The sequence below is a fragment of the Syngnathus scovelli genome, unplaced genomic scaffold (assembly GCF_024217435.2).
Source record: "Syngnathus scovelli strain Florida unplaced genomic scaffold, RoL_Ssco_1.2 HiC_scaffold_313, whole genome shotgun sequence".
NCBI classification, from domain to species: domain Eukaryota; kingdom Metazoa; phylum Chordata; class Actinopteri; order Syngnathiformes; family Syngnathidae; genus Syngnathus; species Syngnathus scovelli.
Window position 1 is genome coordinate 20,001 of NW_026061405.1, and position 12,658 is coordinate 32,658.

Below are 12,658 nucleotides of genomic sequence, written 5' to 3' on the forward strand. Positions count from 1 at the left end.
CCGACCGCCACCAGCCGACCGCCACAAGGTGACAGCCACCATCCCCAAGCGCCATCCCCGACCGCCACCCCCCGACCGCCACAAGGCGACCGCCACCAGCCGACCGCCACAAGGCGACAGCCACCATCCCCAAGCGCCACCCCCGACCGCCACCAGCCGACCGCCACCAGCCGACCGCCACAAGGCGACAGCCACCATCCCCAAGCGCCACCCCCGACCGCCACCAGCCGACCGCCACCAGCCGACCGCCACCATCCCCAAGCGCCATCCCCGACCGCCACCCCCCGACCGCCACAAGGCGACCGCCACAAGGCGACAGCCACCATCCCCAAGCGCCACCCCCGACCGCCACAAGGCGACCGCCACCAGCCGACCGCCACCAGCCGACCGCCACCATCCCCAAGCGCCATCCCCAAGCGCCACCCCCGACCGCCACCAGCCGACCGCCACCGGCCGTTCGCGGTGTGCGCCGCCGTTCCCCAAGCACCCTCCGGGACGAAGCCGGAGCCAGAGAATAGCAGCGGCCGTGCGTAAAAGCTGCGGCCGGGCCTCGCGGAAGGTCCCCCGGGCAGCGAGCTGCCGAGCCCCGGCCTCCAGCTTCCACCAGGTAATAGGACCGGGCGCGCGCAAAAGCTGGGGCCGGGCCTGGCGGAAGGTCCTCGGGCATCCAGCGAGATCACACGGCCCCCACCGGAGGCGGCTAGCGCCTCCGTAGAGTAGTGCCGGCCCGTGGAAGCGGCCGCCCGTCAGCCTGCGTTGCCGCTGGTCGAAAAATGCACTAAGTGCCAAACCCCATTCATTTACAACGGCGTGTCCGCCAGAGGGCGCACTTCCCCCGGCGGACCAGCCGGCGGGGCTCGTTAGAGAGTGTATCCGCCTGGCGGTGCCTCCTGGCCGGCCTGGATTCCGGACCGCGACCGCTCACTCGCGGGACCCTAATCGGCCCGCGGACCAGCCGGCGGGTCCTCCGTGAAAGCCTATCCGCCTGGCGGTGCCTCCTGGCCGGCCTGGATTCCGGACCGCGACCGCTCACTCGCGGGACCCTAATCGGCCCGCGGACCAGCCGGCGGGTCCTCCGTGAAAGCCTATCCGCCTGGCGGTGCCTCCTGGCCGGCCTGGATTCCGGACCGCCACCGCTCACTCGCGGGACCCTAATCGGCCCGCGGACCAGCCGGCGGGACCTCCGTGAAAGCCTATCCGCCTGGCGGTGCCTCCTGGCCGGCCTGGATTCCGGACCGCCACCGCTCACTCGCGGGACCCTAATCGGCCCGCGGACCAGCCGGCGGGACCTCCGTGAAAGCCTATCCGCCTGGCGGTGCCTCCTGGCCGGCCTGGATTCCGGACCGCCACCGCTCACTCGCGGGACCCTAATCGGCCCGCGGACCAGCCGGCGGGACCTCCGTGAAAGCCTATCCGCCTTGGCCGGTTCCCCGGCCGGCCACGGGTGGCGAGAATCCGGCCTCCTCGCCCGGAGCGCGCTTCGACTTGGGCGAAAAATGCACTAAGTGCCAAACCCCATTCATTTACAACGGCGTGTCCGCCAGAGGGCGCACTTCCTCCGGCCGGCGGGGCTCGTTGGAGAGCGCGTCCGCCTTCGCCGGTTCCCCGGTCGGCCGCGAACGGCGAAAAGCCGGCCTCTTCCCCCGGAGCCCGGTGGGCGAATTTTTTTTTTTTTTTTTTTTTTTTTTTTTTTTTCAAAGTGCCAACGGCTCTCGCGCCGCGATGCGTCCGCCTTCGCCGGTTCCCAAGTCGGCCACGAACGGCCAAAAATCGGCCTCTTCCCCGGAGCCCGGTCGGCGAATTTTATTTTATTTTTTTCCAAAGTGCCAACGGCTCTCGCGCCGCGATGCGTCCGCCTTCGCCGGTTCCCCGGTCGGCCACGAACGGCGAAAAATCGGCCCCTTCCCCCGGAGCCCGCATGATTATACGCGATGTTAATATTTATTTAATTATTAAATAAATACATACATATGTTTATTAATAATATACGCGGTGTTGATATGTATTTAATTATTACGTATATTGTGAATAAACTAACGGTGATTTTACACGATTTGACTACATGCGTGACCGTGATATAGTGCCGAGGGCTCCCGCGCCGTCACGCGTCCGCCTCGGCACGTGGGGTACCACGGGTCGCCCGCGGCAGCGAGCGTTCGGCTCGCGGGGGCCCGCGGGGTGTTATTAGGGAGTGCGGCAGCCGTGCCGAGGCTCCGGCCGGCCGCCGGAAGTCCCGCGGGGGAGCGTCGGAGCTCCGCGAGGCCGGCCGGGGAGCCTCTTAGTCATCGCCCGCGCTCGCGGTGGTCCCGGTCGCTTAAAGTGCCGCGGGAGGCGTAGCGATGCGAGTGAGTGTGCGCCAAGTGCGAGAGGCGGTGCATTTACGCGCCGTGTCCGCGAGAGGGAGGCAATTCCCCGTTGCGACCTCCGGGAGATCAGCGGGCCGCCGAAAAGGCTCAGCCGGGGTGCCTGGAGCCTCCTCGGGCGTCGAGTTAGGAGGGGGGCGCGCGGAGAACCGGCTGGATGTCCCCTGGAAGCTCAGCGGGCCGTGGGAAAGGCTTGGCCGGGGTGCCTGGAGCCTCGGCCGGCTTAAAAAGGTGGGAGGGGGGCGCGCGGAGAACCGGCTGGAGGTCCCCTGGAAGCTCAGCGGGCCGTGGGAAAGGCTTGGCCGGGGTGCCTGGAGCCTCGGCCGGCTTAAAAAGTTGGGAGGGGGGCGCGCGGAGAACCGGCTGGAGGTCCCCTGGAAGCTCAGCGGGCCGTTCAAAACGCTTAGCCGAGGTGCCTGGAGCCTCGGCCGGCTTAAAAGTGAGGAGGAAAGCGCGCGGAGAACCGGCCGGAGGTCCCCTGGAAGCTCAGCGGGCCGTGGGAAAAAGCTTAGCCGGGGTGCCGGAAGCCTCGGCCGGCTTAAAACGTGAGGAGGAAAGCACCGGGAGAACCGGCTGGAGGTCTTCTGGAAGCTCAGCGGGCCGTGGAGAAAGCTTAGCCGGGGTGCCGGAAGCCTCGGCCGGCTTAAAATGTGAGGAGGAAACCGGCTGGACGTCTTCTGGAAGATCAGCGGGCCGTGGAAAATGCTAAGCCGAGGTGCTGGTTGTCGAATAAGGCTCCGCCATCTCGTAGAAGGTGCTAATAAAGTTCATATCCGCTCGGCTGGAGGTAATTGGCCAGCGGACCGGCCGGCGGGACCTCCGTGACCGCCTATCCGCCTGGCGGTGCCTCCTGGCCGGCGTGCATTCCGGGCCGCGACCGCTCACTTACGGGACCCTGATTGGCCCGCGGACCGGCCGGCGGGACCTCCGTGACCGCCTATCCGCCTGGCGGTGCCTGCTGGCCGGCGTGCATTCCGGGCCGCGACCGCTCACTTACGGGACCCTGATTGGCCCGCGGACCGGCCGGCGGGACCTCCGTGACAGCCTACCCGCCTGGCGGTGGCTGCTGGCCGGCGCGGATTCCGGGCCGCGACCGCTAACTTACGGGACCCTAATTGGCCCGCGGACCAGCTGGCGGGACCTCCGTGACAGCCTACCCGCCTGGCGGTGCCTCCTGGCCGGCGTGGATTCCGGGCCGCGACCGCTAACTTACGGGACCCTAAACGGCCCGCGGACCAGCTGGCGGGACCTCCGTGACCGCCCATCCGCCTGCCGGTGCCTCCTGGCCGGCGTGGATTCCGGGCCGCGACCGCTAACTTACGGGACCATAAATGGCCCGCGGACCAGCTGGCGGGACCTCCGTGACCGCCTATCCGCCTGGCGGTGCCTCCTGGCCGGCCTGGATTCCGGGCCGCGACCGCTCACCTACGGGACCCTAAATGGCCCGCGGACCAGCCGGCGGGACCTCCGTGACAGCCTATCCGCCTCCCGGTGGCTGCTGGCCGGCGCGGATTCCGGGCCGCGACCGCTAACTTACGGGACCCCAATTGGCCCGCGGACCAGCCGGCGGGACCCCCGTGACCGCCTATCCGCCTTGGCCGGTTCCCCGGCCGGCCACGGATGGCGAGAATCCGGCCTCCTCGCCCGGAGCGCTCGTCGGCTTCGGCGAAAAATGCACTAAGTGCCAAACCCCATTCATTTACAATAGCGTGTCCGCCAGAGGGCGCAGTTCCCCCCGCGGACCGGCCGGCGGGACCTCCGTGACCGCCTATCCGCCTGGCGGTGGCTGCGGGCCGGCGCGAATTCCGGGCCGCGACCGCTAACTTACGGGACCCCGATTGGCCCGCGGACCAGCCGGCGGGACCTCCGTGACCGCCTATCCGCCTGCGCTGGTTCCCCGGCCGGCGCGAATTCCGGGCCGCGACCGCTAACTTACGGGACCCCGATTGGCCCGCGGACCAGCCGGCGGGACCTCCGTGACCGCCTATCCGCCTGCGCTGGTTCCCCGGCCGGCGCGAATTCCGGGCCGCGACCGCTAACTTACGGGACCCCGATTGGCCCGCGGACCAGCCGGCGGGACCTCCGTGACCGCCTATCCGCCTGCGCTGGTTCCCCGGCCGGCGCGAATTCCGGGCCGCGACCGCTAACTTACGGGACCCCGATTGGCCCGCGGACCAGCCGGCGGGACCTCCGTGACCGCCTATCCGCCTGCGCTGGTTCCCCGGCCGGCGCGAATTCCGGGCCGCGACCGCTAACTTACGGGACCCCGATTGGCCCGCGGACCAGCCGGCGGGACCTCCGTGACCGCCTATCCGCCTGCGCTGGTTCCCCGGCCGGCGCGAATTCCGGGCCGCGACCGCTAATTTACGGGACCCCAATTGGCCCGCGGACCAGCCGGCGGGACCTCCGTGACCGCCTATCCGCCTTCGCTGGTTCCCCGGTCGGCGTGTATTCCGGGCCGCGGCCGCTCACTTACGGGACCAAAATTGGCCCGCGGACCAGCCGGCGGGACCTCCGTGACCGCCTATCCGCCTGCGCTGGTTCCCCGGCCGGCGTGGATTCCGGACCGCGACCGCTAAATTACGGGACCCAAATTGGCCCGCGGACCAGCCGGCGGGACATCCGTGACCGCCTATCCGCCTTCGCTGGTTCCCCGGTCGGCCACAGATGACGAATATTCGGCCTCTCGCTCTGGAAGTCCTGCCGACTTAGCCGAAAATTTTCTAAGTGCCATCGGCTCTCGCTCGGAAAAGTGTCCGCCTCGTCTGGTTCCCCAGCTCGGCCTCAGAATTCGAAAATTCGGCCTCTCTGAGGTACCAGGGGTGGGCTTTATGTACTTGGTCCCCCCAGTTAGTGTACTCATCACTTTACCCCCCTTTCGCAAAATATAGTCGGCACGTATGTGCAGAACTGTTTATTTTCATTTTAAAAATTTTCTAAGTGCCAGCGGAAGCTGTCACACGAACTGTCCGAGCTACCACGGTGCCCATCCCGGGCAGTGACGGCAAAAGGCCGATGTGTGTTTGATGGAAGTCTGAATAATTTCTAAGTGCCAACGGCTCAACCGCCGTAAAGTGTCCGCCTCGGCTGGTTCTCCCGGTCGGCCCGAACGAGCGAAAATTCGGCCTCTTCCCCTGGAGGTCCGGAACATTTTGGCGAATATTTTCAAAGTGCCAACGGCTGTTGCGCCGTAAAGTGTCCGCCTCGGCTGGTTCTCCCGGTCGGCCCGAACGAGCGAAAATTCGGCCTCTTCCCCTGGAGGTCCGGAACATTTTGGCGAATATTTTCAAAGTGCCAACGGCTGTTGCGCCGTAAAGTGTCCGACCCGGCCGGTTCCTCCGGTCGGCCCGAACGAGCGAAAATTCGGCCTCTTCCCCTGGAGGTCCGGAACATTTTGGCGAATATTTTCAAAGTGCCAACGGCTGTTGCGCCGTAAAGTGTCCGACCCGGCCGGTTCCTCCGGTCGGCCCGAACGAGCGAAAATTCGGCCTCTTCCCCTGGAGGTCCGGAACATTTTGGCGAATATTTTCAAAGTGCCAACGGCTGTTGCGCCGTAACGTGTCCGACCCGGCCGGTTCCTCCGGTCGGCCCGAACGAGCGAAAATTCGGCCTCTTCCCCTGGAGGTCCGGAACATTTTGGCGAATATTTTCAAAGTGCCAACGGCTGTTGCGCCGTAACGTGTCCGACCCGGCTGGTTCCTCCGGTCGGCTTGAACGAGCGAAAATTCGGCCTCTTCCCCTGGAGGTCCGGAACATTTTGGCGAATATTTTCAAAGTGCCAACGGCTGTTGCGCCGTAACGTGTCCGACCCGGCTGGTTCCTCCGGTCGGCTTGAACGAGCGAAAATTCGGCCTCTTCCCCTGGAGGTCCGGAACATTTTGGCGAATATTTTCAAAGTGCCAACGGCTGTTGCGCCGTAACGTGTCCGACCCGGCCGGTTCCTCCGGTCGGCCCGAACGAGCGAAAATTCGGCCTCTTCCCCTGGAGGTCCGGAACATTTTGGCGAATATTTTCAAAGTGCCAACGGCTGTTGCGCCGTAACGTGTCCGACCCGGCTGGTTCCTCCGGTCGGCTTGAACGAGCGAAAATTCGGCCTCTTCCCCTGGAGGTCCGGAACATTTTGGCGAATATTTTCAAAGTGCCAACGGCTGTTGCGCCGTAACGTGTCCGACCCGGCTGGTTCCTCCGGTCGGCTTGAACGAGCGAAAATTCGGCCTCTTCCCCTGGAGGTCCGGAACATTTTGGCGAATATTTTCAAAGTGCCAACGGCTGTTGCGCCGTAACGTGTCCGACCCGGCCGGTTCCTCCGGTCGGCCCGAACGAGCGAAAATTCGGCCTCTTCCCCTGGAGGTCCGGAACATTTTGGCGAATATTTTCAAAGTGCCAACGGCTGTTGCGCCGTAACGTGTCCGACCCGGCTGGTTCCTCCGGTCGGCCCGAACGAGCGAAAATTCGGCCTCTTCCCCTGGAGGTCCGGACGACTTTGGCGAATATTTTCTAAGTGCGAACGGCTGTTGCGCCGTAACGTGTCCGACCCGGCCGGTTCCTCCGGTCGGCCCGAACGAGCGAAAATTCGGCCTCTTCCCCTGGAGGTCCTGTGAAGTTTAACGAATATTTTCTAAGTGCGAACGGCTGTTGCGCCGTAACGTGTCCGACCCGGCCGGTTCCTCCGGTCGGCCCGAACGAGCGAAAATTCGGCCTCTTCCCCTGGAGGTCCGGACGACTTTGACGAATATTTTCTAAGTGCCAACGGCTGTTCCGCCGTAACGTGTCCGACCCGGCCGGTTCCTCCGGTCGGCCTGAACAAGTGAAAATTCGGCCTCTTCCCCTGGAGGTCCGGAACATTTTGGCGAATATTTTCTAAGTGCCATCGGCTCTTCCGCCGTAAGGTGTCCGACCCGGCCGGTTCCTCCGGTCGGCCTGAACGAGCGAAAATTCGGCCTCTTCCCCTGGAGGTCCTGTCAAGTTTAACGAATATTTTCTAAGTGCCATCGGCTCTTCCGCCGTAATGTGTCCGACTCGGCCGGTTCCTCCGGTCGGCCTGAACGAGCGAAAATTCGGCCTCTTCCCCTGGAGGTCCTGTCAAGTTTAACGAATATTTTCTAAGTGCCATCGGCTCTTCCGCCGTAAGGTGTCCGACTCGGCCGGTTCCTCCGGTCGGCCTGAACGAGCGAAAATTCGGCCTCTTCCCCTGGAGGTCCTGTCAAGTTTAACGAATATTTTCTAAGTGCCATCGGCTCTTCCGCCGTAAGGTGTCCGACTCGGCCGGTTCCTCCGGTCGGCCTGAACGAGCGAAAATTCGGCCTCTTCCCCTGGAGGTCCTGTCAAGTTTAACGAATATTTTCTAAGTGCCATCGGCTCTTCCGCCGTAAGGTGTCCGACTCGGCCGGTTCCTCCGGTCGGCCTGAACAAGTGAAAATTCGGCCTCTTCCCCTGGAGGTCCGGAACATTTTGGCGAATATTTTCTAAGTGCCATCGGCTCTTCCGCCGTAAGGTGTCCGACTCGGCCGGTTCCTCCGGTCGGCCTGAACGAGCGAAAATTCGGCCTCTTCCCCTGGAGGTCCTGTCAAGTTTAACGAATATTTTCTAAGTGCCATCGGCTCTTCCGCCGTAAAGCGTCCGACTCGGCTGGTTCCCGATGTCGGCCAGAACAAGTGGAAATTCGGCCTCTTCCCCTGGAGGTCAGTTGAAGTTTAACGAATATTTTCTAAGTGCCAACGGCTGCTCCGCCGTAAAGCGTCCGACTCGGCTGGTTCCCGATGTCGGCCAGAACAAGTGAAAATTCGGCCTCTTCCCCTGGAGGTCCGTTCAAGATTAACGAATATTTCCTAAGTGCCAACGGCTGCTCCGCCGTAAAGCGTCCGACTCGGCTGGTTCCCGATGTCGGCCAGAACAAGTGAAAATTCGGCCTCTTCCCCTGGAGGTCCGTTCAAGATTAACGAATATTTTCTAAGTGCCAACGGCTCTTGCGCCGAAAAGCGTCCGCCTCGGCTGGTTCCCGCGGTCGGACACAAAATGTGTCAATTCGGCCTCTCTGAGGTACCAGGGGTAGGCTTTATGTACTTGGTCCCCCCAGTTAGTGTACTCATCACTTTACCCCCCTTTCGCAAAATATAGTCGGCACGTATGTGCAGAACTGTTTATTTTCATTTTAAAAATTGTCTAAGTGCCAGCGGAAGCTGTCACACGAACTGTCCGAGCTACCACGGTGCCCATCCCGGGCAGTGACGGCAAAAGGCCGATGTGTGTTTGATGGAAGTCTGAATAATTTCTAAGTGCCAACGGCTCAACCGCCGTAAAGTGTCCGCCTCGGCCGGTTCTCCCGGTCGGCTCCCGAACGAGCGAAAATTCGGCCTCTTTCCCTGGAGGTCCGGAACATTTTGGCGAATATTTTCTAAGTGCCAACGGGTGCTCCGCCGTAAAGTGTCCGCCTCGGCTGGTTCCCCCGGTCGGCCAGAACAAGTGAAAATTCGGCCTCTTCCCCTGGAGGTCCGGAACATTTTGGCGAATATTTCCTAAGTGCCAACGGCTCAACCGCCGTAAAGTGTCCGCCTCGGCCGGTTCTCCCGGTCGGCCCGAACGAGCGAAAATTCGGCCTCTTTCCCTGGAGGTCCGGAACATTTTGGCGAATATTTTCTAAGTGCCAACGGGTGCTCCGCCGTAAAGTGTCCGCCTCGGCCGGTTCCCCCGGTCGGCCAGAACAAGTGAAAATTCGGCCTCTTCCCCTGGAGGTCCGGAACATTTTGGCGAATATTTCCTAAGTGCCAACGGCTGCTCCGCCGTAAAGTGTCCGCCTCGGCCGGTTCACCCGGTCGGCCAGAACAAGTGAAAAATCGGCCTCTTCCCCTGGAAGTCCGGCCGAGTTAAGGTAAATATTTCCTAAGTGCCAACGGCTGCTCAGCCTTAAAGTGTCCGACTCGGCTGGTTCCCGATGTCGGCCAGAACAAGTGAAAATCCGGCCTCTTCCCCTGGAAGTCCGGCCGAGTTAAGGCAAATATTTCCTAAGTGCCAACGGCTGCTCCGCCGTAAAGTGTCCGACTCGGCTGGTTCCCGATGTCGGCCAGAACAAGTGAAAATCCGGCCTCTTCCCCTGGAAGTCCGGCCAAGTTCGGCGAATATTTCCTAAGTGCTAACGGCTGCTCCGCCGTAAAGAGACCGACTCGGCTGGTTCCCGATGTCGGCCAGAACAAGTGAAAATTCGGCCTCTTCCCCTGGAGGTCAGTTGAAGTTTAACGAATATTTCCTAAGTGCCAACGGCTGCTCCGCCGTAAAGTGTCCGACTCGGCTGGTTCCCGATGTCGGCCAGAACGAGTGAATATTCGGCCTCTTCCCCTGGAGGTCCGGAACATTTTGGCGAATATTTCCTAAGTGCCAACGGCTGTTCCGCCGTAAAGAGTCCGACTCGGCTGGTTCCCGATGTCGGCCAGAACAAGTGAAAAATCGGCCTCTTCCCCTGGAAGTCCGGCCGAGTTAAGGCAAATATTTCCTAAGTGCCAACGGCTGTTCCGCCGTAAAGGGTCCGACTCGGCTGGTTCCCGATGTCGGCCAGAACAAGTGAAAAATCGGCCTCTTCCCCTGGAAGTCCGGCCGAGTTAAGGCAAATATTTCCTAAGTGCCAACGGCTGCTCCGCCGTAAAGCGTCCGACTCGGCTGGTTCCCGATGTCGGCCAGAATAAGTGGAAATTCGGCCTCTTCCCCTGGAGGTCCGTTCAAGATTAACGAATATTTTCTAAGTGCCAACGGCTGCTCCGCCGAAAAGCGTCCGACTCGGCTGGTTCCCGATGTCGGCCAGAACAAGTGAAAATTCGGCCTCTTCCCCTGGAGGTCAGTTGAAGTTTAACGAATATTTTCTAAGTGCCAACGGCTGTTCCGCCGTAAAGAGTCCGACTCGGCTGGTTCCCGATGTCGGCCAGAACAAGTGAAAATTCGGCCTCTTCCCCTGGAGGTCAGTTGAAGTTTAACGAATATTTTCTAAGTGCCAACGGCTGTTCCGCCGTAAAGAGTCCGACTCGGCTGGTTCCCGATGTCGGCCAGAACAAGTGAAAATTCGGCCTCTTCCCCTGGAAGTCCGGCCGAGTTAAGGCAAATATTTCCTAAGTGCCAACGGCTGTTCCGCCGTAAAGAGTCCGACTCGGCTGGTTCCCGATGTCGGCCAGAACAAGTGAAAAATCGGCCTCTTCCCCTGGAAGTCCGGCCGAGTTAAGGCAAATATTTCCCAAGTGCCAACGGCTGTTCCGCCGTAAAGGGTCCGACTCGGCTGGTTCCCGATGTCGGCCAGAACAAGTGAAAAATCGGCCTCTTCCCCTGGAAGTCCGGCCAAGTTCGGCGAATATTTCCTAAGTGCCAACGGCTGTTCCGCCGTAAAGAGTCCGACTCGGCTGGTTCCCGATGTCGGCCAGAACAAGTGAAAATTCGGCCTCTTCCCCTGGAAGTCCGGCCGAGTTAAGGCAAATATTTCCTAAGTGCCAACGGCTGTTCCGCCGTAAAGAGTCCGACTCGGCTGGTTCCCGATGTCGGCCAGAACAAGTGAAAAATCGGCCTCTTCCCCTGGAAGTCCGGCCAAGTTCGGCGAATATTTCCTAAGTGCCAACGGCTGTTCCGCCGTAAAGAGTCCGACTCGGCTGGTTCCCGATGTCGGCCAGAACAAGTGAAAATTCGGCCTCTTCCCCTGGAAGTCCGGCCGAGTTAAGGCAAATATTTCCTAAGTGCCAACGGCTGTTCCGCCGTAAAGAGTCCGACTCGGCTGGTTCCCGATGTCGGCCAGAACAAGTGAAAATCCGGCCTCTTCCCCTGGAAGTCCGGCCGAGTTAAGGCGAATATTTCCTAAGTGCCAACGGCTGCTCAGCCTTAAAGTGTCCGACTCGGCTGGTTCCCGATGTCGGCCAGAACAAGTGAAAATCCGGCCTCTTCCCCTGGAAGTCCGGCCGAGTTAAGGCGAATATTTCCTAAGTGCCAACGGCTGCTCAGCCTTAAAGTGTCCGACTCGGCCGGTTCCCGATGTCGGCCAGAACAAGTGAAAATCCGGCCTCTTCCCCTGGAAGTCCGGCCGAGTTAAGGCAAATATTTCCTAAGTGCCAACGGCTGTTCCGCCGTAAAGGGTCCGACTCGGCTGGTTCCCGATGTCGGCCAGAACAAGTGAAAAATCGGCCTCTTCCCCTGGAAGTCCGGCCGAGTTCGGCGAATATTTCCTAAGTGCCAACGGCTGTTCCGCCGTAAAGAGTCCGACTCGGCTGGTTCCCGATGTCGGCCAGAACAAGTGAAAATCCGGCCTCTTCCCCTGGAAGTCCGGCCGAGTTAAGGCGAATATTTCCTAAGTGCCAACGGCTGCTCCGCCGTAAAGCGTCCGACTCGGCTGGTTCCCGATGTCGGCCAGAATAAGTGGAAATTCGGCCTCTTCCCCTGGAGGTCAGTTGAAGTTTAACGAATATTTTCTAAGTGCCAACGGCTGCTCCGCCTTAAAGCGTCCGACTCGGCTGGTTCCCGATGTCGGCCAGAACAAGTGAAAATTCGGCCTCTTCCCCTGGAGGTCCGTTCAAGTTTGGGGAATATTTTCTAAGTGCCAACGGCTGCTCCGCCTTAAAGCGTCCGACTCGGCTGGTTCCCGATGTCGGCCAGAACAGGTGAAAATTCGGCCTCTTCCCCTGGAGGTCCGTTCAAGTTTGGCGAATATTTTCTAAGTGCCAACGGCTGCTCCGCCTTAAAGTGTCCGACTCGGCTGGTTCCCGATGTCGGGCAGAACAAGTGACAATTCGGCCTCTTCCCCTGGAAGTCCGGCCGAGTTTGGCGAATATTTTCTAAGTGCCAACGGCTGCTCCGCCGTAAAGAGTCCGACTCGGCTGGTTCCCGATGTCGGCCAGAAAAAGTGACAATTCGGCCTCTTCCCCTGGAGGTCCTTTGAAGTTTAGCGAATATTTTCTAAGTGCCAACGGCTCTTGCGCCGAAAAGCGTCCGCCTCGGCTGGTTCCCGCGGTCGGCCGTAATAGGCGAAAATTCGGCCTCTTCCCCTGGAGCGACCTCCAAATTTGGGCGAAATTTTTTCTAAGTGCCTAAAGGTACCAGGGGTTTGGGTACCAGGGGTGCATTACCAACTGGTCTTTTGTCAACCCATGTACTTTTTCTAGAGTACATGGGTTGGTCCCCCCACTTAGTGTACTCATCACTTTACCCCCCTTTCGCAAAATATAGTCAGAACGAGCATGGGGGACGCAATTGTTTTCCATGCAAATCAATTGGGCCTGGTCCGAGCGCTGGTAACGGCCGCCAGCAAGCGTCCCCTGCTCGGATAGCAGAACTGA